The following is a 17,394-nucleotide window of genomic DNA, read 5'->3' as shown; positions in this document are numbered from 1 at the left end:
GTTGTTCCTCTCCAGTCTCTTGTCCCCAGTTCCATCTCGCTTCATAATGCTCAAACTGTTCCTCTTCTCTTTGTCTCCCATCTGTCTATCACACGTTTGCATATTGTAGTGAAGACAGGTCACACAGCTGACATGCCTCTGGGTCACCTCCTGGCATGGTGGCAAGTCAGCCTCTAGGTGTCTACACTCTGCCTGATCTCTGTGAGGCCTGGTGGTAGGAGGGTCTCTGGACATCTTCCACACTCCTGAGCCATATGGCATGGCAGCAGGTGGACCTCTGTGTGTGTCTAGAGCCTGCCTGTGCTATGCAGTGGCAGGCAGGTCTCTGGGTGTCTTTTCCCTTTAGCGCCACATGGCATAGTGATGGGCGGGTCTCTGTTCATTTTTAGATGGCTTATAAATGGCCAACTCACCACAAGGATCATTCTAATGAACCAAGATGGATGGACAATGATGAATGCCAAATCTTGCACAACCATCTGTCAATCATCTGGTAGCATCTCTTCATCCAGCCTAGCCTTGGAGTTGCACCATTCAAGTACACAGTCATGTGTACCATCTGCTCTAAAGTAGTTATTACATGTCTCCATGAGAAATGGCTCTCCTGTAGGGATCAATGACCTTCGTGTCAATCCATTGCTCCTGATTTCTGATTACTACTGTCCTCCATAGCCTGTTGTCTTCTCGTTCCTCTTTGGCTGTATATCCTGGAATAGACTCTGCTTCTTGACTAGAGGTTTTGCTGGCCTTGGGATCTTCATGGCCAGTGTACTCAAAAGAATCTGCTTCATCAATGGCATTGAGTTTATCCACATTGATTTCAATCTCATCTGGATTGTCTAAGTTACCATCAGAGAAAATAGAACCTCCACTTTGGTCCAGAGAAAGGTTGACATTTGGGGCTGTGAGCTTGATTCTCTGAAGGAGACTGCCATTGAGATCCAGAGAATCGGGAGGGTCAGGCTTCATGTCTGAGGCTTTGGGACTCAGAACATCCTTCTGGAAGGTGATACCCATTCCTCCATCCTCTGTCAGGGTTCTTCTGAAGATGACAGGCAGCTTGCTGGTGGTAGGGCCAGAAGGATGTGTGGTTTTGGTTCTTCAGTATCTCCCTTCTACAGCAAATACAGATTCACCTTCATTTTCTGGTCACATAGTATGAATTGTTTATTTCTAGAGTTTTATATTTAAATATTTTTAGATAAGTTGATCATAGGTAACCAAAATCACAAAAGGTAAAACTGTGGCTGAGGGGAAAGATGACTTTACTGCCTGCATAGCCAGTATCTTTCCCAGGCAAGCATCTGATTAGAACTGTGCCCCAGACTGCACAAAAGCAGAGAATACAGCCCTGAAAAAAAGAATGTGTTTATCAGTGGTTAAAAAGGTTCAGGGCTCTAACACCTTTGTCTTTCTTTGTCTCTGTCTCCATCTTTGGTATAAATCCGTGAAGTCACCATCCTCAGGCAGGGAGGCCCAGACACCTGTTAACAAACAGAGAATCATTTGCATTCTAGGGAGGACCACGCTGGTAAAGATTTTTCAAAAACAATGATGGAAACAAACGAACCTAAAGATTTTCTGCCTATGTTTGAGATCACCATGACTTCAGCCACCATTATTCCTCTGTTTCCAAAGGACCATGTCATTGAAACTGCTGTGCACAGTACAAACAGGATTCCTCAAGGCACAGAGGAAACAACACTAAAGCCTTGAGTTCTGAATACTCTTCACTAGATATTGGGGGTACCTGTTGGTACATTAGAGTCCTAGACAAAATAAGTTTCGTTACATTTTAAAATCAAGATTTCCCAGCCAGCTGTGGTGGTGCACATCTGTAATCACAGTACTTGGGTGACTGACACAGAAGAATCCACTATAAGATCAAGACTAGCCTGGACTACACAGGGACTTGGAGGCCAACCTGGGCTACATAGTTAGAGTCTATTTCAAAACCAAACAAGATCAAAAGAGTTTCCCAAATTGAACCTTCTCTTTTGCACATGCTGCCTGCTGATACTTGCTTCTGAGAACAGATCCCAGGCAGTGCTAGGTTGAGTCGTAGATGAGACATTTTAGGGAACCACAGTGGAAATCGCTCTCTAGTCATTAGTTAGAACCCAGTGTCTCTGGGAACCAAATAGAGTGTAATGCACTTTGGAACTGCGCTCTGCTCCTTGAAGAGGTCTAGTTAGTTGGGTTCTCAGTGTTTACAACAGCCAGTTCATTCCAAGGGACACAAAATCACTGCCACACAGAGTATTTTCCAAACACACAAAACTTACCATGGTCCAGACATTATTTTATGTACTCTTAAAAGTCTCGAAGATGCACATAGTGCTTGTCTCATTTTACATTTTTAAAATGTTTAACAAACAAAAGCAATAGAAGGACAGGCATAAAATTCATCCCCGTGGCTTCTCCATGAAGCTGCCTTCCAGGATGCCAATCTATTGAGATTTTGAGTAAATGATGTTTATACATAGAAAGTGCTCAAGGGATAAGTGGGACCCCTGGGAGAGGAAGTCCTGAATACGTTTTATGTTTATTTAATAATCCCCCCCCAAACAAAGTCTCACTAGCCCAGGTTGGTCTTGAATTTGTCCTTCAGTCTCATGAGTATTGACAGGGTAGATGTCACCCACCAAGCCTGGCTAGTAGACATCTTGACTTCTTTGCATTTCTTTTTGGATTATTTATCACTATTATTAAGTTTTATGGTACTAGAGATAGCACCCAGAGCCATCTACATCGTCGGCGAGCATTCTATCACTAAGCCACATCCCTAGGCCTGAGTCTATTTTTATTTGACCATAAAGGTGTGCACCACATTATGTACTAGCCCTCTCATTTATACACATCCATAGCACATCGGTCCAAGTTCATCTACTCAGTTCCTCTTCTGCAGGGAAGGAATGGATGGGGGGAGGGCAGGGAGGGAGAGAGAGAGAGAGAGAGAGAGAGAGAGAGAGAGAGAGAGAGAGAGAGAGAGATATCATTCACTGATATCAGATCTGCCTTTATTAATGTGACCCTGGGGTTCACTGTATCTGTTTGGCTGATCAGAAAGCTCTGAGGCTGAAACCTTCCAAATACCTAACAGAATCACAAAGGCTTCTATACCCTGTGCTTCCAACCTGAGTCCCCATCACAAGTATCACCACCTCTGATTCAGGGACTCTGACAGACCCGAAAGGAGAAGGACCTTCAGAATACCAGTTTCTGAGCGGGTAGCGCAGGGGTCTCAGGGCCTCTTCTCATTCCTCTCCCAGCACAGGGATTCACTGGCAGGGAAGGCCAACACTCATCTCACCACCCCAGGGCATTATCAGGATCTAGGCTTCCAGCAATTCTCACTGTTTCCTCTCCACACCCAGTGACCTTCCTGCAGTGCCCACAGACAGGGCAGGTGACAGCTAAAGCTCCTTCCTGCTGCTGTCCCCATTTCCCAGGAGCCAGCCACAGATGCCCCCATGCTGTCAGTGATGCTAGCTCTGGGAGGCCCTGAAGTCTCCCCAGAGAGCTCCATCTCCATTAAATCCCGTAGCTGCCAGGCTGCTTGGCTGTCTCCCTTAGACTCAACACAATAAACACTTCACATGTGACAGTCTTCACAAGCACACCAGTGACTTCCAGGCTGGGATTAATAACAGAAGTTCTGTCACTCATTAGCGAGTTAGGGAATGGGGAACAAAACACATTATGATTAATTTTCCAAATATTAGACTACTGAAAACATTGCACTTTATATAAAAAAAGACATTAAAAAGCCTCTCGTGGAAGGGATAAAATACCTGACAGAAATGACTTAAGGAAGGATCCTCTTTGGGTCCCTGTTCGAGGGCTTTGGCTCACTGTTTGAGGTGATATAGTCCAGCACAGCATGGAAGATGTGGCAGGGGGAACTTGGGACTCTGCTTGTTAAATCTTCTGTGGATCAAGAAGCAAAGGGAGATCCAGGAAGAACTGGCATGGACAGGACAAACCCTCCACCCAGCAGCATCTCCAGTGACTCACCTCCTCCAGTTAGGTGCCAACTCTGAAAGTTTCCACAACCTCCCCAAATACAGCACCCACCAGGGACCAAGTATTCAAACTCATGAAACTGCAGGAAGCACTTTACATTCAAACCACACCACCTTTATTTTACGAAGTTATAGTCATGATCAATAGCATCCACTGTGTACCGTACCTAATATCTTCACCCAACAGTCTCACATCAGACTACAGATACAGGGAAAGTGTATAACTGGTCCAGATGCAAATGCCTGGGAATTTAGCGCACACTGACCCTGAGTTGCAACTTCCATGACCTAATGCTGTAAGGTCCATACATCCTACTCCAGAGATACTTGCTCATCCACACCCATTACTGCTCTATTCTTAATAGTCAGAAAATAGAAACAGCCAGTTCCATCAACTAAAGAAAGGATGATGAACATGTGGTACATTTACACAGTAGAATATTATTCATCTGTTAAAAAATGAAATTATGAATTTTTCAGGCGAATGGATGGTGCAGAAGACAATCATCCTGAGTGAGGCAACCGAGATCCAGAGATAAACATTGTATGCTTTCTCTTACACATGGGTGTTAGCTCCTATGCTTTAGATAGGTGCATTTTGTTTATAATAACCACAGAGACTAGGGAGCTAGTAAGGCATGGGGCCGGTAAGGGTAGGTAGGAGTGGGGGGTCTTCCAAGGAATGGGAAAATAGAACATGATGTTACAAAGGGATAGTGGGGAAGCCAGAACAGGAAGATTAAATGGGGAAGAGGTAAGAGAGCAGACTAGAGGAGGAAATATGGGGAGAAATAACTAACATTAAAGGTCCTTTGAAAAGTCATCTGCAAGCCAGCTACTGTAGAAGATTCCTAAAATATATACGCATATAAAGGAATCTAAATGGAGTCATCATAAACTGGGGACAATGCCCCAAATAGACAAGTCAGGGAAGGTTTTCTGTAACAAAGAAAACCTCATAGGTTTCTTCAACATCACCAAATCCTTAGGGATAGGAACCACCCTTTTCTCCCCACTGACTCATTCTCCAGATGTCTGACACACTTCTGGGCACAGAAAAGCTCTTTATAAAGAGGTAGGCTCGTTCCATGGCAGTAACAACTGCTGATTCTTCAAAATCTAGTATTGATATTTCTTCTACTTTTTAAGTATGTATTTGATTTTATCTTATGTGTGTGTACATGTACCTGAGTGTATGAGCCTCCAAGAGTCAGAGGAGGCATTGGATCTCCTGGAACTGTAGTTACATATGGTTAGGAGTCACAATGTGGGTGCTGGGCTAGCTGGTCAGCCCAGACATCCTCCTGTTTCGATCTCCTGTCTTGCCATTGTTGGTATCACAAGAATGAGAACTTGAGTTTAATCCCCTAAACCTGTGTACAAAAGGTAAGTGATAAACTCAGTGCTGGGTAAGTGGAGAGAGGCAGATCTCTGGACACACTGGCCAGCCAACCTAGACTGCTTGGCAAGTTCCAGACAATGAGAAACTCTATATTCAAAGAACGAAATGGGGCTAGAGAGATGACTCATTGTTGAAATGTTTGCACAAAAGCATACAGACTAGAATTTGGATCCCCAGAGCCACAGAAAAGCAAGTTAGACATGGAGGCCACCTGTAATTCTAACATTCCAAAAAAAGAGACAGGGAATCCCTGGGCCAAGCAAACTAGTGAGATACTAGTTGAATCTTAAGTCGTCGGGTTCAGTAAGAGACCCCCACCTCAATAATAAAGTAGAAAGTGATTAAGAAAGACATTTGATATCAACTTTGGCCGTCCACATCCATGTGCACACATATGCACATGAACCTGCACACACATCCATGACTATACACATGCAAAAAAAATCACATGCACACATATACACACACACACACACACACACACACACACACAAATAAAATAAAATAAAATAAAATAAAAAGGTGGACAGCATCTAACATGCACACATACATACACACACACAGAGAGATAGAGAGGCAGAGAGACAGAGAGAGTGATTTTGACACTGTATTATGTCATTTTACACAAAGACTTGAAAGATACATAGGAGAGTAATGTATGATCTCAAAAACCCAATTAAGAGGCCATCTGCCACCACAGAAGCCCCACTATTCTCTTCATCTTGTTGCCACTTTGAGATATGACTTTTAATGTCCCCTCCCTGGGGACTGAGCTTTTTTTTCTCACCTTGTGGCTAATCCTTTCCCACTTGATGAAGTCAATGCCATTACAATCTGCCGTGCAGTAGGCCTTACATAATGCGATCTGTCTTCTGTGACTCATCCACAGGTCAGCGCTGTCTGTTAAGTGTGGCCTGCATGTGTGCCAATCAAGACTTGTCTTCATTGTTACTGTGTGTGTATACGTGTTTATGTGTACGTGTATGTGTGAATGCATGTATGTACGTGCGTGCAGAGGTCAGAGGCCAACTAATTTTGAGTGTTGTCTTTCATCAGGCAATGACACATCACTTTTTGAGACAGGGTATCTCACTGGAGCCTGGGGCTCACTAATTAGTTTACACTGACTGTCCAGAGAACTCTAGGAATCAATGTGTCTCTTCCTTTCCAGTGCTGGGAATCCAAAAACATGCCACTGTGCTTGTGTTTTTAAAAAGTATACTGGAGATCAAGTTCAGGTCCTCATGACTGTATGACAAGTGTTAATGACTGTGCCATCTCCCCTGCCCTGTTTTTGAGATTATTTTTAAGGCCATCTGTGACACAGGCATCTGTCTGCTCACTTAGAGTTGTTTCCACAGCAACCATGACCACCTCTCAACCATGACCCCCTCTGTGGAGCTCAGTACCAAAGTCACAATGCTCGTTGGGCCTGGACACCTGGACATCTACCCTAGGCAAAATCAAGGAAGCCAAGAAGGTGACCATTGATGCTGGATAACACCACACTGATTACTGCCTAACGTATATCAAAATGAGAAAGAAGTGAGAGAAACCATTCAAGAGAAGATTGAGGAGAAGGCTGTGAAGCAGGAGAACCTCTTTAGTGAAGCAAGCTATGTTCCACATGCTTTGACAGAAAGTGGCTGAAGAAAGCCTCATGCATCCCAGACTGAACTATCTGGGCCTCTGGCTTATTTACTCGCCACAGGGACATTAGCAGAGAAAGTGTTAGTCCCCAAAGACAATAAAGGGAATTCTTTTACCATCAAAACAACATTCTTAGATGCCTAGGAGGTCATAGAAGCATGGATGTTTGTGTTTTTTTTTTTAATTTTTATTTATTTATTATATGTAAGTACACTGTAGCTGTCTTCAGACACCCCACAAGAGGGCATCAGATATCATTGCAGATGGTTGTGAGCCACCATGTGGTTGCTGGGATTTGAACTTGTGACCTCTGGAAGTGCAGTCAGTGCTCTTAACCACTGAGCCATCTCACCAGCCCATAGAAGCATGGATGAATGAGGAGTTAGAGGCAACCCTGGGTGTCTGCAAACACTTCCGGATTGAGAGGTGGTTGAGAAAGTCGGGACTGAAATATAAAGCAGGGGCTAGTCAGGTCAAATGCTACCCATACTCCACCTAGGACAAACTGATCCAGGATTCTTGCTCTAAAGACATCAGTATCATGATCTACAGCCCTCCTGAACAAGACAAGCCAAGACAGAAGAGGCTTCGCTATTACAGAATCTCAAGGTTACATAGGTCATTGCAAATCACAAGAAAACTTCAGGTCAAGCTCTGACTCAGTTTAATATCCAGGGTGACACCTGAGTCTGTGACATTAGGATATACTATGAGAACCTTCAAGTCTTTGTCTTTAAGTTGAATGATGAGGAGGCACCACCATTCTTGACTTCAGCAGACACTGAAGTGCTGGGCTGATAGCTCCTGCACGTGGGTCCTGTTGGGTGGAGTTATGTTTCCCGTGTGTCTGCTGTTCCAGGCGGCTGGAACGGGAGCAGAAGCATAGGAGTTTGACTTAACTCTTTCCACGCAGCGCTGGGTGGACGCTGGGCTGTGAGAAGCCGCTAGGGGCTCCGCCCCGGCGTGGAGAGGTCTCAGTCTGAAGGGTCTGGGGGCAGGGCTCCTGAGTGGGTGTCTCTGGGCAGAGGTGATTAACCCAGGGGCCGGTGGTCTTTGTCCTTGGGCTCCCAGAGGCCTCCAGGAGGCATGGCACAACTGAGGTGCAAGAGGAATGAGGGGGAGGGAAAGCCCCGACAGTACTACTAGAGTCAGAGACTCTTGGTTATGCCACTCGCTTGGCTAGGTTAGAGGCTTGGATAGCTTGCTTGAATTGGCAGCCTCCGTGACTGGAACGTAGAGAAGTCCTCCACAGAAGATGAGGCAGCGGCTTGACAATCGGAGGCCCCCTCCACGGTTCTCCATAGCAGGCACCAAAGACAAGAGGAAGTTCGTGGCTTTACAAGGTTTACTGTCATCGTGGAGAGTGGATGAATGTGGCTGCACCCCCACCCCATACTCCCAGGGCAGGCCTTTGGTTAAATATCATTTGTATGAAGGAGGGTCTGGGAAGGAATATTTAATTGACTATGGTCTCTGGCCTTCAGGTATCTTATTAATATGGAAATCTCTTGAGGCCTTGAGGCCTGTAGTCATGCCCTCTACCTGTGGAGAGACTGGTAGGGGCGTTGCCCTACGTGACTGAAAGGCACTGATCAAGGAAGGTCTTTGCTGCTGCGTGTAAGAAGCCTGGAGTCTGGGAGTATGGCAAATATATATGCTGTCCCTTGCAGTCATGGACACCTGTTGGGTCTCTGGCTACTTCTAGCCAGTGCTGTAACAGAAACCAAGCCATCCTTTCACAATCCCACACTGAAGGGTATATCTGCCTAAGAAGGTGAATGTGGAAGAATAGCCCCACAGTGTGGGATACTGAAGCCAAATCACCTGATAGGGCTGCTCAGCAGATTCCCTCTTCTCTGGCTCACTTCTCCTGAGTCCTATTTTAGCCAAATCTGTCTGATGTCCTTTAGTGTCCACCTTACCATAGATCCAAACCAGAAAATTCTGTACCTGAATCTTGTTTAACTAAAAGTACACTGTCACAGGAAAATATGGTTCAAAAGGACATAATTATTGCTTTTATTAGTTGGATTTGACCAAACACACTGAGAACATAGAAATAGATAGATAGATAGATAGATAGATAGATAGATAGATAGATAGATAGATAGATAGACAGATAGATGGGTGGATGGACAGACAGACAGAGAGACAGACAGAGGGACAGACTTGTAGATAGATAACAAGGTATGGCTGTATTGTGAATCCCTTTCATGGGCCCTAAGTACTTTTGCCTTCATGAGATCTTGCTCAATATAAAAGATCATATTTAGTCACTATTAGAATATTAAGACAAACACACCTAGACTGGGTTATATCATTTTGTAGTCTAATATTTAAGAGATTGTACTGGACAGCATCCTAAATATATACTAGGGAATGGACACTTTGCCCGCTGTGTCTGTTGAACAATTCTTCCCTGTACCCTTAGCAACCAGTCTAAGGCCAATCAGAATCAGCACAGTCCTAAAGCCTGGACCGTAAGGTTACAATGTCCTATGTCTTTTATGCTGCACCCATTTACCCAGAAGTTTCCCTTTGTTTCATATAGCAAGCCAGAGCTCCCATGCCTTCCAGCTGAGTGGAAGAAGGTTACACTGGCTGCAGTGTCTGAGACATAAAAGAGAGAAAGCAATTATGTTGGCCTCACCAAGCTGAGAGCTTAGAAAAGCTTGATAAGAGAGCCTAGCACAGGGATGGACCCATGAAAAACATAACAGAAATGGCACCCAATCCTGGGTTAGATATTTTTTTGTGTTGTTTGTTCATTTGTTTCTTTGTTTACTTATGGTTGTGACCTAATAACTGGTGGAAAGAACCCTGCTTTAGGTACAGGTTTTGGGGATAAAGTCCATCACGGAGGAAAGTAGAGGGAGTTCCACCCATGTAACTGATGCTTCTTCCATTGGCAGTTTAGGAAGCTGAGAGCAAGATAGGTGTGTGGCAAGGCTCTGACTCTTACAAGTTAGCCTGCAGCTCTCTACCTCTGCCAGCCAGGTTCTACAATCTCCTACCAGTTCCTAGAGACCTAGTTGGAGCTAATTTCTTCCATCATCATAAAGTCAATACGATTACAAACACATGAACCTGTGGGGGACATTTCACACTCGAACTTCACAGACTGAACCACACAGCATAAGGAAGGCATGGCATAGAGCAGGATGTATGGGCTGCAGGGTCAGACTGCCCATGAAGGTCTTGTGTTAGGTGTTTTGTCTCAGCAACTCAACATCTGATGTCATAACACAAGTCGTTATTGGAGCAGCAAAATGAAATAGAAGGCTGACTGATGCCAACAGAGGTAGGAAGGACATTTTCATCAGGACGGGAACAATAATACTTTGCACTTCAGAGGAATCATTTTGAGGATATCTGATCATTTTCAACAGAAATCAACTTGATAGGCTCAGGAATATATGAAAGGCTCTTCATTTAAGCGTGTCTTTGGGGTTGCAGAGGACTCAGGTTTGGTTTCAAGCACTTTCATTAGGATGCTCATAACTGACTGAAGCCCCACTCTCCTTATAAGTTTTCCTCTTTCTAGGGAAACACATAGCTTTGTAGCACAGTTGTACAAACTGTGCACTGTGTTTTTTGGGAGGAGCTATCTATCATATACCTAGTGAATAATATCAAATGTAAGTAGTCTCTAAACTCCAAGAAGGTGCAAAGAGCCCAGCCTACCTAGATGTCAAAAACAGACCTGACGTTGACATGAGAATGCTTGCCTCTCATGCCCTCATGCCTTCTATATTTGTTAAGCATAACTTGTCCTCTCCCCCACCTCTCTCTCTCTCTCTCTCTCTCTCTCTCTCCCTCTCCTCTGTCTTTCTCTCTCTCTCTGTCTGTCTCTCTCTCCCTCTCCCTCCCTCCTCTGTCTGTCTCTCTGTCTCTCTCTCTCCAAACCAAATAGCATAGTTCTCAAGAGTGAAGGCAGAGTCTCACTTTGGGATGAACTGTTTATAATCTTCAATTAGCTTCCTATGACATGAAGAATTTGAATTTGAACCATTAAAGATACCTGTATCTCTAACATTTGAGAACAATTGTCATAACAAAAAATAATATGGACTTATTGAAATATTCATAAAACTCAAAAAGTTCAGGAAACACATTTTAGGAAGCCTGCTACCCAGAGAGAATTCATGATAGCATTTAGACATGTAGGTACCTAAACTCTTCTATTTCTTGTTTATTTGACACTGAATCTTGTTATGTAGGACAGGCTGGCTCAAACTCTTGATCCTCCTGCATCAGCATCCTTAGTGTTGAGATTGGATGTGTGCCCTACCATACTAGCCTTCGAATTCATATTTGTATACATAATTCACATGTCAGGGAAATGAACTAAATGTAACTAAGATTGCACTTTCCCTATTAGGACATATAGCCCCAGAATATTTTTTAATACTCTGTAGCATTTGATTTGTGGAATCAGTAGACTTCAATTTAAAAATGTAATCCCAATCACTATCCTTTAAAATATTCAGTCTTGCAAGTAATAAACTATATCGATATCATTATGTATAATATATGAAAGCTATTATATACTTCATGTATAAATATATGTCTTGTATACATTATGATAGTGTATATATAGAATATATAATAATGGCAGCATCGTGTTTTATAACAGTGAAAAACTTAAATAAGGTGACCTTAAACACATGTAATTCATGAAGATGATGTATATTTTTAATATCTACTCTCTTTTACTTTTCTTATAACTAGGTTCTAGAAGTAGGATTGCTGGATCAATAGCCTTACATTCTCTACTGTAGAGATCTTTCACTAGATCTTTCTGAGGATGACTGGCCTCCATAGTAACATGCTTCCCAGTGAGCAGCCCTACCACACAGTGAACAGGACCCATGCTTTAATAATAAAGGAAACTATGTGAACTAAAGAAAAAAAAAGACTTTGGAGAGCTAGAAAATTTGTGTCCAAAATCAAGCATAAGCTGTTGTAATTGTTAGGAAAAAAAGTAAGTAAAGATTAAAATACTAGATAGCAAGGGATTATACTTAAATCTATTTTAAAGACTATCATTTGGCGAGTTGGTTTAACTAGAACCAACTAGTAAGGCCTGTCTCTGGCCACTGAAGAGAAAAGTAAATTACTTTTAGAATCTAATCTTCAGCTTGAATCCCAGCTCTATCTGACATGCTACACACGTTGAGGACATGTTTGTGGTTAGAAAGATATAAAAATGCCTCTTTTGCAGGATAGATGAAGGGGTCAAATGAAGTTGTCTTAGTGCATCCTGGTAGCACAGAATACCATACTCAGGTGAAATATAAAGACCTGAAATTGCTTGTACTTCAGGAAGCTGGCCTTCAGCGCACTGGCCTTCAGCACATTGGCCTTGGCTGGTGAGAACTGCTCTCTTCTTCACAGTTGGTGCCACAAAGCATGTCCTCATGCGCTGGAAAGCAGAAGGGTGAAAGAGATGAACTTTCTTTGAAGCGTCTTTCATAAGGACATTAGTTCACTTACCCAAAGGTCCCATCCCTTAAGACCACCACAGTGGGACTTCAACATCAACACGAATTCTGGATGGAAGATTACATCCAGCCATGGCAGAGATAATCAGGGAAAGCTCTCCATCATTGATAGGTGCTTCATAAATGATCTTGTTCTTCTCAGGAACTGCTTTCCAATGTTCCATCCTGACCCCTGGAGCTGAATTTAAATCCAAAGCTCAGCCACACTCCAGGAATGGGTTTGGGTGGCAAGTTTTTGGTTTTGGATACATAAAGTTAAAGGGTAAACTAAGCATGGAGTTCTTCTCCTTGCAAGTGTCTCTCCCTGGCTGCTCACCCATTCAGAAACAAGCTGTTATTAGCACATGAAACTCAGACCCTCACAGTCTGTTAAGTAGGTTAACTAGATTCCACCAGGTCCTTGGCAATTCTTTTGTCTCTAAACATCTTTCTCCTCTTGACTCCATTTACACACACACACACACACACACACACACACAGAGACACACACACTCTCACACACACACTCATGTATGCACTCACATTCACACACACTCACACACACTCATGTACACACTCACATTCACACACACTCACACACACTCACATACACACACACACACACACACATACATACACGCACTCACACACAGCATCTCCACCAACACCACCTCTACCACTGCCATCACCACCACCATCATCATCTTACCAAGCATCTTAAAAACAAGAGAAAAATAATACCTCATGAATCTTAGGCCAAGGAAGGCCTCATTAACATTGAAGTTAAGTAGCAGCCTGGATCCTTCAAGCTGTTAATATTGCCTTTTGGAAAGCTTGGAATCTTTTGGAACATTTCTACTGGGAACATTCTGATGAGTAAAACCTTGTGCTTTAGAGCCAATGAACCCAGGCCTCAATGTTGCACTCCTTGTATGGGGAACTTGGGTGAGTCACTTATTTTTTACTGGGCTTCATTTTCCTCTTGTTCACAATAAGACTGGCTTCAGGAGGGAGAGCAAGACCATTTAACAAGAGCAGGTATGGTCAGTTCCAAGGATCTACAGGAACAAAGCCCTGAGTGTATGGCAGCTTTTGTTACTCTTAAGCTGCTATAACCCAATTGCTTTACAATGACTCTTTGAAGCAAATCCGGAAATGGTTACTCCCAAAACATTTGTGCCACTATTATACCCATGGATATACCTTCTGAGACCAGTCCTTATCATAGCTCACTGGGTTCATAACCTTACCCTCTCTGTAGTATGTGTAGAACTTTCCAGGACTTTGAAAACTAGCCAGTAGGAATGAACTTGCCACAATAGCACCAGCTCGATTTCTCAGCAACCAGATCTTATTGTCACATTCTAGAGGGAAAGCAGGATCAGTGCGACAGCACGTAATGTTGGGGGGTCTATGGAACCCCGCTGACCAACAAATGAAAAAGAGGTAGAAGTAACTCAAACTTAATCCTAGGCTTTTGGTTTGAAATCCTATGCATTTGGGAGAGACATCCACCCCAATAGGGTAATTCCATCTAGACTCTTAATGTGTATATGTATGTATATATGCATATATATACACAACATATATGTATGTTTACACACACATATACATACACAACACACACATATATGTACACATACACAACATGTATATATTTATTATGTATATACAAATATATGTATATATATATACATACACATATACATCATATACACATACACATATAGATGTTGTGTGTATGTAGCATATGTGAGTGTGTTTGTACTTTAGGGAGCTTCTAAAATAGTAGACTTCCATATGGCTTTCAAAGGTCTTTAGTCTTGGTCTCCCTCTCTACTCTACGTCTTCCAGCCTTCCCTCTCATCCTCCACTGCACTTACCCTCTGTGACCCATTATTCTTTTTCTCCTTCAAACTATAATCTGTGTCCTTCTATCCTCCCACTTAAGACACCACCACTTTTCATGATCCCTTTCTAGTTTCGAGACTTTGACAATTGCTCCAACTTAAGCATGCTATCTAAAGATTCAAAGCTAGGGTCCACCTATGAAAGCAAACGTGGTGTTTGGCTTTCTGGGTCTAGGTTATCTTACTTCGAATGATTGTTCCCAGTTTCATCTATTTATCTGCAAATTTCATAATTTTATTTTTCTTAATAGCTGAATAATATTCCATTGTGTAAGCACATAGAATTTTCATTATTGATTCGTCAGTTGGTGCACATCTGAACTGTTTCTATGTTCTGGCTCTTATGAACAAAGCAGCAATGAACATGAATGAGCAGGCATCTCTATAGTAGGAGATATAGTTCTTCGGGGTTTGTCCAGGAATCGTATAACTGAGACAAATTTTGTTTGTTTATTTTTCTTTCTTTCATTTTGTTTTGTTTTTACTTATATATGTTTGTACCTGTGTGAGTTTGTGTGAACCACATATGTGTGAGTACCTAAAGAGGCCAGAAGCGGGTGTTGAGTCTCTTGGAAGTGGAGTTGCAGGCAGTTGTGAGCTGCCATGTAGCTGCTGGGAACCAAACGAATGCTCTCAACTGCTAAACCATCTCCCCAGTCCTACTGGGAAATGGTATTAAATTGTCTGAGAAGTGCTTATCTTTAATCCCAGAATCAGAGAATCATGCTTTTGAAGTAAATGACAAGCAGTAGAGGGACTCACAACTGATCAGTGTGCAGTCAGAGACTGTGGCATGCTCAGCTCCACATGGGACGGCGGCTCAGGAATTGTTGCAGAAGAGGAGGCAGAAAGACCGTAAAATCCAGAGATTGTAGAGGACTGCCGTGAAACAAAGTTCTTCAGACAGAGCAAGGCCGCTATACATATGAAGTCACAGCAATGGTTTTAGCTGTACACAAGACCTGTTTCTTTGTTTGTTTGTTTGTTTAAATATTTATTTATTTTATGTATATGAGTACACTGTAGCTGTCTTCAGACACATCAGAAGAGGGCATCAGATCCCATTACGGATGATTGTGAACCACCATGTGGGTGCTGGGAATTGAACTCAGGACCTCTGGAAGAGCAGTCAGTGCTCTTAACTACTGAGGCATCTCTCCAGCCCCACAAGACTTGTACAAGATCTAGCCAGTCAACCATTACGAATGAGGGAGAGGCTCATGAAGTCCCACCCCCGGCTAAGGAGTGCTGGCAATTAATGGCTTTTGGGGTAGAGTGAGTGTCAGGTTTTTTTTCCCAGGGATGTGACTTCTAATAGGGTGTCACGCTCCAGGGGATGGTCCTGCACCCATGCACATACTGGTAGCACAACTGTATCTGGTGGGGTTTAAAAACAAGTACATGCAGTTGGAAAAGAAAAGTGGGATATGTGTGGGAGGAGTTGGGGGAAGGAAGACAGTGCAGAGTTGATCAAAACACATTACACACACACACACACACACAACTCTCAAACAATAATTTTTAAAATATCTTTAAATGGACACTGTTTTCTTAGCCTTCAGCATCCTCAGTGGATACTTTGTAGGGATAAAGGAGATAGGTCAGCTGGTAAAGTACTTGCAATTTTAACCACAAAGACTTGAATTTGAGCCTCAGAACCCACGTGCAAAAAGCCAGGTGTGGTGGCACTGTCTGTTAATCCCAGAGATACCCAGATCTGTGGGACTAACTCAGCATCCAGCCCAGCCTGCTTGACAAACTTCAGGTCAGTGACAGATCCCGAACAAACCAAAACAAAAACAAAACAAGTAAATAGTAATACTTGAGGAGGGACATTCAAGGTTATCCTTTGTTCTATTAATTTTCACATGCTCTGCACGGTACATGAATATGCACATACGTGAACATGAGCACACGTGTTATTAAAATGTGAGGCTTAAGGATCAGACAGTCTTGGATGGAAATGCCACCTCTGTCATTAAGTATAGTAGCAGCCACATAGTAACGATTCAATAAAGAGTCCCTCTGATGATGAGGAGGAGGAAGAGGAGGAGGAGGAGGAAGAGGAAGAGAAGGAGGAGGAAGAAGAAGGAGAGGAGGAGGGGAGGAAAAGGAGAAAGAAGAAGAGGAGGAGGAGAAGGAGGGGGAGGAGGAGGAGGAGGACAGGAACAGGGATGTTGCTGAGAAGGAGCAAGATAACAAGAAAATATCTCCTCTGCTGCTTTTATAAAACAACCAATTATTTTTTTTTATTATTTTGAGTGCATTTTATTACAGACAAGGACTTGGAAGCAGGAAAACTATTTGTATTACCATCTATTCAGGTACTTAACAACTGACTACCTTGTAGTAGATTTGTTCCATAAATTTTACTGAATGAAAGAGTTAATTAACAGATAATTTGATAGTAGAAAAAGAAATGATTTTACGTGCCCACAGCTCTGGGATTAGCCAAGTAGTTTTCATATCTGGACTCATCCATTTACCATATGAAGTGGGCTGTTAACTTGCCTTCTCCCCATAAAGTTGGAATGAGGATGGACTCTACTCAAGAGCCAGGAGATTTGAGCGATGAAATGTGTATAAAGGACTTAGTGCTGTACCTGAATTAGTGTTCAATGAAAGTTAGTTACTGGGCACCGAAAACCACCATTTGACCAGAACTAACAGGAAAAGGTGCCTAGCAGAATTCACTAGCTCACTGGTACCAATGCCAAGTTCTCCTAAACTCTCAGCATGCTCTCCCAGCTTGGAAGCTCATGAATGTTCAGAGAGCCTAGCCATTTCTCCTCCCATCAAGACACTGAAAGTAAATGAGGATCAACTGCCTTCCTGAGGTACCTGTATCCCCTGCTCAGTCATCATGTCTGGATTCACCATTACAATAAAACATGCAAATGGCCGGTCTGTTGATTCTTATCCCT

General features: G+C 42.9%; 1 pseudogene; it reads right to left on the bottom strand.

Annotated features, from left to right (window-relative positions):
* Window positions 1-287: 287 nt before the first annotated feature.
* Window positions 288-1,192, bottom strand: LOC114625658 (annotated as a pseudogene).
* Window positions 1,193-17,394: the final 16,202 nt, after the last annotated feature.

Source organism: Grammomys surdaster, unplaced genomic scaffold (genome assembly GCF_004785775.1).
Source record: "Grammomys surdaster isolate TR1022 unplaced genomic scaffold, NIH_TR_1.0 220, whole genome shotgun sequence".
Taxonomy (NCBI): domain Eukaryota; kingdom Metazoa; phylum Chordata; class Mammalia; order Rodentia; family Muridae; genus Grammomys; species Grammomys surdaster.
Note: the sequence above shows the minus strand (reverse complement) of the source record. Positions and strands in the feature narration are given on the sequence as shown.